This window comes from Sinocyclocheilus rhinocerous, unplaced genomic scaffold (assembly GCF_001515625.1).
Source record: "Sinocyclocheilus rhinocerous isolate Xijiao unplaced genomic scaffold, SAMN03320098_v1.1 scaffold1715, whole genome shotgun sequence".
Taxonomy (NCBI): Eukaryota; Metazoa; Chordata; class Actinopteri; order Cypriniformes; family Cyprinidae; genus Sinocyclocheilus; species Sinocyclocheilus rhinocerous.
Genome location: NW_015655588.1, coordinates 116,484 through 124,872, shown reverse-complemented (window position 1 = coordinate 124,872; position 8,389 = coordinate 116,484). Strand labels below are relative to the sequence as shown.

General features: G+C 38.1%; 1 protein-coding gene across 1 annotated transcript in view; it reads left to right on the top strand.

Annotated features, from left to right (window-relative positions):
* Positions 1-8,389, top strand: part of LOC107718711 (trinucleotide repeat-containing gene 6C protein-like) — a 68,022-nt gene that overhangs the window by 26,168 nt on the left and 33,465 nt on the right. The window lies entirely within an intron of this gene.

Below are 8,389 nucleotides of genomic sequence, written 5' to 3'. Positions count from 1 at the left end.
AACAACATTTCAAAACTAAAACATTTAAATGAAAACAAAAAAATAAAGCTAAAAACAATTCAAAAATATTAAAAGAACAAAAGGTATGAGTATAATAATGATTCTAACATAACACTAAGCCAAGCACCAAAAAACTACTACATATGTGTATGTATAGCCACACCTTCACACGACCGCTTCCGCGGTAAACTAAGCTTCTTTTTAATTAGTTTAACAAAACTCAAATTGAATTCAGCTGGACACACTTTCCTGTTTATCCCAACAAATGGCCAAGCAAAGCGCACGACACTGACAAGGTACGCGATACAGTACAAGACCAAACGCCACGTCATATTTAGTCAATATGTTTTCATGAAAATTGTGTTATTAGACTACATTTGTGATGCATCCTTGTTATTATATATATAAAATCAATATGAGAATATTGAATATCGCTGACAGGCTAAAACATATTGAGATATAATTAATCTATAACTATATTTGGGGTACTCGATGTCAGACTCAGAATCAAGTCTGGCCTTCACTGCAATTATGAATGAACTCAGATTTGTCACACTTTCTGGTAAATTTGTACTTGAACTTGACAAACTCCACGTCGTGTGTAACATGAGAGATAAAAATTAAGTAACGACATAAAATTAAGATGACAAGACATTAATGAATTTCTCCCACGTGAACTTGATTGGTTAAGGACTTGGACTCGACTTGGACTTGACAAAATGGACTCGAACCCAAAACTATCTATAGTTACCCAGCCCTAATATTTTGGTATTAATATATGGTTACCATATCATTCACGATGGTATTCACATGGCAGCACTTTGATAAATTCTAAAATCTATGGTGTTTATGTCCAACAAAACTACTACCAATGCACTTCTTAATGTTGTTGTTTTTTTTTTGGACACATCAGTCTGGCATGAAGTGTTACTTAGGGCGCTTTTCCACTGCATGGTACGGCTCGGTACGGCGGTACTGAACTGCAGTGGAAACGCAAACCGAGCCGAGCCGAGCCGAGCCGTGCCATGTCGTACCGTACTGAGCCGTGCCGAGCCGAGTCGTACCACACAGTGGAAAAGCGCCATTATTGTGTCTGGGGATGTTTGATTGTATTGTTTGCTTGCATTGACAGATTTTAATGGATATTTGGTCTGCCTTTTGCCGTGCTGGCATGAAAATGCAGCCTGGTCTGTATTGTTCTCCTCTGTCCTGAAATATCGATCTGTGTGCTTCATGCATATTTACATGAATGTGGAAGGTCTATGATTACAGCTTAATTAACTTGGGTAACTTCTGTTAGATATTGACAACCAGACTCAAAATAAATGTGAATAGTCCAAAAAGATTGCCAGTGTTTTAAAAGATGAGGAAATAAAGGAAGATTTGTCTGAGATCAGGACATTGAGATGAGAGATAGAAGCAACATTTGACCTTTAGATAGAACCAACCTTTTCTCCTCAGAGACCTCTCTTACTAGCTGGTGGCCCCAGCAGCAGTAAGCATGCCTGTGCTTTTGAACATTCAGACTCCTCATAACATGCATAATCATTTACTGTGTGAAAAGTGAAAGTGGCTTTTTGCAAAGGTCACCAATTTTGTAGTGTGGCACAGCAAGGCCACAATAATACAGTTCAGACTGAGGCATTTTCTGTCCCAATTATGCCCCGCTGGGGTGGAAATTTCCTGCAGTCAGTTGACTTTTTAATGGGTAATGAAAAAATTAAATGCATTACTTTTTTTTTTTTTTTTGTATTGCACGTTTTCTGAGGTTCACAGTGATTTCCCTTTGTAGCTGAATATTACAGTGTCACAAATGATAACAGCATCACTTCTCTGCTTGATAAAATGCAATTCTTGATGCAATTAATTTGCAATTTCTCATCCAATTAATTGCATCAATTCACCATGAGGCTGATTTTCATGAATTGCAATCTAATTAGCGGCTAATTTGCCTGAACAGAAAGGAATGAGGGTCTTCAATTGTGACATTTATAAATACTCAAATTAATCATGAAAGTTTAGATTCTGTTATGTTGATTTATTATGGAGCACATTAATCAGTTTAGAGGACTTCATTTATCATATTATTTAACTGTACTGTCGTGCATATCGACATTAGTACATTGCAGGGGCAACCGTCAATGCCGTACAGTTTACAAATGCCCATTAGAAATAGTCAAAATGAATTCAAACTCCTCATCCAGAAGTGACCGTATAATTATGCAAATTAACAAAGTCCAAGTTCATTTACATTGCAGGGGCAACCGTCAATGCCGTACAGTTTACAAATGCCCATTAGAAATAGTCAAAATGAATTCAAACTCCTCATCCAGAAGTGACCGTATAATTATGCAAATTAACAAAGTCCAAGTTGCAAATGCAAATGCATCACTCTCAAGAGTCTGTGTCAGCTTAATGATCATATACTGTATTTAGGAATTTAGAAGAATAAGATATATATAATAGTAACATATAATGTCAATAAATATGTAATATAAATTTGAAAAAATTTACAATAAAAGGAAAGTGTCAAAAATGCTCTTTAGTTTCTATGTATCAATAATGTGCGTTAACTTTATTTTTAACATCTTTGAACAACATTTCACAGTGAGATTTTTACAAAATAACTGTGGTTGGTCGCTTTAAATGTCAGTCTGACAGTCAACTTCCTGTATTAAGTGGGTAGTTCTGAGCCATAATAAGCTACAAATTGAACCACGTTTATGCCGATAGTGACAAGTCCACTTCCTCCATAGCAAGGATTCCCTTACCCTCACCAACACTGTCCCAATGCTTCCCCAACCCCCCATATATCCTTTTTACAAGTGGACTAGTTGCAAACTGTTGTGGCAAATTTCTATTTCAATAAAGGTATGAGACAAAAGTCTTTTGAAGATTTATTTTCTTCCAAGAAAAGGTCTGCATTCATACAGCCATTCAGTGTTGGCTGTAGATTGTGACAGAGAAAATACCTTAACTCAATATTAATACCCAAATCAAAACAGGATGCTTCTACACTCTCTCATCTCATCCAATCATAATACATACTCAAGACATGTGTCCATTTAAGGTGTCCAACTATGCCCCCCCTAGATGCGTTTCTAATTATTTAATGTAGTGCTGGGCAACGATTAAAATTTCTTATCGTGATTAATCGCATGATTGTCTGCAATAACATTTGGTTTGCAAACACTTTAAACAAATAAGGTGCTTTTTTACAGCAGTATTCCTTTTACATAGTAGCAGTTAAAATATTTCTTGTAAATCTCAACTTATAACATTAATGTAATTAAATTAAATATAAAACAAGCTATTTGCCACATTGCCAGGGCATTAACGTTTTTATAGAAAATATTTTATAATTTGTTATAGAAAAACAAGTTATACTCAGAGTCCAGAGCCTCGATTATAACATCATAACAGGCACCTTCCGAGTAGAGACCTGCACTATCGCGGGACCCAATGCAACAGAGTGCGGCGCGGGACAACACTTGATGGGCGAGTGCGGGTTTGGGCGGGTAGAGACTCGTGTGTGCGGGATGCTGGAGAATAAGTGTGTACCCACACTAAGCAATCTTAACCGTGCCCGACCGCGCTTGACCCCCAAACCCCGGTTCGTTTGACTAGTGTGATTGCTCCGTTGCCACGCTTGGGCGTGGTTCGTTTAGCCGTTCCTGGCTCGGTTGGAAGAGGTGGGCCAGAGTGCGGTTCAGTTATATAGAGTGTGAGCGCTAACCGTGCCGGAGCGCGGAACTTATGATACATGCTGCGTGATTGCATGAACATTTCTGAGTGGCAAGAGTGATAGATCTGTAAAGCAATATATTGTGAAGAGGGCCGTGTGTTACCGCGTCCCAAACGACTCAAAATAATAAACCACAAAGTTAACAAAACGATGCACTCCACTGTGCTGAGCGAGAGTGCATCTCTGCTGTCTTCACGTGCTATCGGAAATTTCCCAGTTATGAAGTCGTGATTACGAGCACGTTGCATTCTTTTCTGTTAAAAATAACAGTGAACAGTGGTTTGTGAATGTTGATGCTTAGCCTAAATAATTTTATCGGGAGCGTTAATTTGAGCGCTGCTGCAGTCTTAGGCCCACCCCAAATGCTCTCATTGGTTGAGACGCGTGATGACGCAAACGAGCGTCCAAAACCAGTACTGATCAACATCCCACCCCTCCTGTGACCCATGGTTTGTCTGTATGTGTATTCAGAGCCAGTGAGCAACGGACTTTCATAATAATAAAAAACTGCGTTAATGAGCGATAAAATAATTGTCGGCGTTAATCAATTAACGTGTTAATGAGTTAACTTGCCCAGCCCTAATTTAATGCAAATCATCATCTAAGATGCTAGGTATAAAATAGCATTTCTCGTCTCACACTTACACACACACACATATTAAATAGATTTCCTGTTATCTCTCAGCTCATCAAAAACTCTGCCCCTGTAGTCGAAATATTTATTCTTCCTATCTCCTTCATGTCTTTTAATGTTCTGAGGTGTTGGTTTTCACTGCGCAGTGTGGTGACTCAGATTTTAGGTGACCAAAGTTTTTTTTTTTTTTAATGTCCATTTAATTAAAGTTATGTGAAACTGTGATCCTTCTCCTGGTTCTTCAAATACTGCAGACTGAAAGGCAGAAATATCTTATGTATTACATTTTTCTTTACTTAAAAAGGCAGATTGACTTGCCATATAATTTCAGTGAAGAAAAAAGAGGAACTTCCTCCATTGTGTGTCTTGATGTTAAAGCCTTGCCTAATGAAATTGTTGCCAAAGAATTTTACTACGACTGGATTGATTTATAACCTGAGAACACCTCACACCCTAAATGGCGTTGCAGGTTCAATTACCCAATTAACCAAATGTAATTAACCATATGTTTATTATTAGCTAAATGAAAACTTTAATTGGTGTTTCAGTAAAAAGAAAAAAAAATCAGTGCATTCTCAAGCCCCTATTTTACCAACTGGATCCCCTCTTGAAACCTTCCAGGCATTTCCATCAAAAAAAGATGCTCTGGTCACTTAAGCAGAAACCAGTGACTAGTCTAGACTGATTAAAAAAGAAAAAAAAAAGATTGCTTTCTTTGCATTACATATCAACAATTTTTTCTTTCAATGCTAACTTGCATACGGCACCATTTTAGCGGAAAAGTTGTATCAGTGTTTGAACTTTGGTTTAATTTCAGGCTTAAAACTAAGTAGAATGACTCAAATGCTGCCCAAAGTGTATTCTTGATAAATGTTTTATTATAAAGAACCATCTCTCATCCTCGGCACTGACTCTAATGTGCTTTGTCAGCAGTTCACGCCTGTGCGCCTTTGAGAATTTCTCATTGCATCATTAAACGAATATCATCCCAAGACAAATGCAAATGGAATTTGTGTTTAGAGAGGGGGTATATATAACGTGTTCATAATTCACTAATATTTACGGGAAGAAAAGAGTTATTAAGAGGGTCTAGGATCTTTTCATATTTGTTAAACTGACCGATGGAATTCTGGGTAATCTATAGGGAAACTAGAGGGAAATTAGTGGGTTCAATTGCAGCCATACTACTGTTGTGACAATTATTAACATAAAAAACACCATTATATCATGACCCTAATACTGATATAGTATTTTTCTGCCAGTGTCCCTGATGATTCCCACCCCTAACACATAAGACATATACAGTAATTACATTATTTTTCTAATTTATTAAAAAGTCAGTTTCTTCTCCAGCTTCTGAGCACTTTGAAGAGAAGTGGTGCCAGATTTATTCTGGGATTAAGAGCCATACATTTGTGCTTACTTATGTGCATTTTTGAGAGAGAGAGATGGCGCTGTAGATGGAATACAAGAACACAAAATTGAAGCAGACAGGAAGAGATGGAATGAAAGACACCCCACAGCAAATTGCCTGTCTGAGATTGCCAGTGTGAAGATCTTGTGGTCCCAGTGTCCATCTGCTTCCTGTAATGAATTCACAAGCACTTTGAACAATAGGGACAATGAAAAAGTCGAACAGGCTGTGGGGGATGGAGTAGAGAACGAGAGAGGGAAAGGGTAGGGGAGGAGGGGAAATGTGCGAAGGAGAAGGGCACAGGAGAGAAAGAGACAGACAAGACTGCTCTGCATCCTGATTGACTGGAAGCATGGTCGATGGATAGGCACGCTGAACAGAATGTAATCATAGTTGTGCGTCACCATCTTCAGCCAGCGGCCAGCAGCTCTCTGTTTTAAAATGACTCCAGGGGATCTCTGTATTCAATTCACAACTGGAAAACATTGAGTTCTTTGCTTGGTTAGTAATTTTCTCCTGATCCCACACACTAACTGCGAGACAAACTCAAGCCTTTTGGTTTTTTTTAATGTGCTGTTTTTTTTTTTTAATAAATGTGCTGAGATCTGCATGAAGCAGTTTGATCATGTTTTATTTTTGACATTGTGTGAATTTCCAGATCATTTAATTTTCTAAGGCAAATCTGCCATTCAGGCTGTTATAAATGGCTCATCTTGGCATGAAGCTTTTCTTCGTACTGTGTCTATCTTTAAACAAAAGCCTTGGGTGAGTTACAGTAACTGTGCCCTGAGCTGCTCAGTGCTTGAGGCTGATGTTAATCCTGTTCTTTTCTCCTGAGCATTGTGTGTAAGCTTCTCAAAGAACCTTGCCCCAGATGGCCCTCCTGTGTAGTGTTTACCCAGAAAATCACACTTAGGCTGGCAAAGGGATATTGTTGCAGCATGCAGCTTTTCTAGATGTGACGCCCCGCTTGCGCCTTCTGGTCTGTTCGGCGACGCCGTCAACTCCGTCGTCGACAGATACCAGGAGGCTCGTAAACAGGTGGCGGCGTTCCAGCGGTTTCTCCCTCGGGGCTGCTCCCGCCCAGCAGCCCCGGCCGTGTACCAGCTCCTCATACAGGGAGGTTCAAAAGTTGAGTGTCGCCTCTCATACTCCCCCGCAACTTCTAAGGCGAGGCCCGATCTGAGGGTTGTGCTTCAGTCGAGGAAGCCCTCAACAAAGTTAAATACACATAAAAGACTAAATACCTTATGTCATTTTTCTTAAGTAGAAAATGCATATTAATTTAAGAAACTTTAGATATTTTGACTGGAAACAACAAGACAAAAATACAAATTTAGAAAAGCATTTTTTTGCTGTTCTGGTACATTCATTCATTGCACATATTTTCATCATGCAAACACTCTGAAAGTGACAAAAACGGCATTTCCTTTTATACTGAATCCTGTAGATGAGGATTTATTTGAGCGGTACCATTTTTAAATGGTAGTTTTCTATATAAAATCAGAATCCGTGTATCATTCGATCATTCGTTTTTTTGATTTAATATTGAAAGTAGAAAAATGAGAAAACGGCTCCTTTTTCGTTTTTTCGGTTTTTTTCCAAAAATTGAAAAAAGAGAATTCGGCTTAAATTTTCTTTTTTCGCTCAGGGGTAGAAAAATTAATAAACAGCTTGAATATTTGATTTCTACACGTGGGCGGGAATTAAACGCCCCTTTCTGCTGATTGGTTAGCCGAAGAGATCATGCTACATAGGCCTACTGTGATTTATTCCAAAGTGATTTATATGATGCATTTAACGTCAAATAATCTAAATGAAGCCTTGTAAATGAAGTATTCGCTGTGGTTCATGTTTGTGGCATGCGCAAGAAAGATGCTCAAGGAGACCGAGACGCGCTAAAGCAGGGCATTATGTTGTTCTCTTTATTTTTCAAAGGCATTTTGTAGTTATTTTGAACGTAACGTTACACAAATAAAAATATAAATTTTACCATACGACAATAAATGACAGAGTATTAAGTTATTTCCCCTCGATGGGGAAAAACATCCAAGTGAACATCAATCAGTACTCAATATTAATTTAAACTGCTTTAAATATGACTGCTGCTTATTTCCTGTGCACTTCTGCGCTTGACTGTAGTCGCGTCTGTCTGCTTATTGAGTTTATTTAACCCATCGCAATTTATTGGAACTGTGTGAACTAGAGTGACTACTCACCTTAATGTTGTTCTAAAGGCTTATTACTTAATAACACAAAAATGTCCTGCTCGCACTTGCCAATTTAATGGCAGAGAATGGTGACTTTAGGTTTTGTTTTTTGTTTTTAAATGGATGCATATCTGTCGTAAAATAATCATATGCATCTCGTGGTGTATATTCCAAGCATTCTGAAGGTATACTGAGGGTTTGGTCAGAAACAAACCGAAATGACAAGTTATTATATGTTATGAAAATCTTGCGTTGCAGTGCGAATGCGCAGCAGCTCACACCGCGCACAAGTGCATATCCTTTTGAGATATCAATTATAATAAATTTTAATAAAACACAAGACTACATTATAAAACTCTAACAGTAAGCTATTTAATATCTGTTGT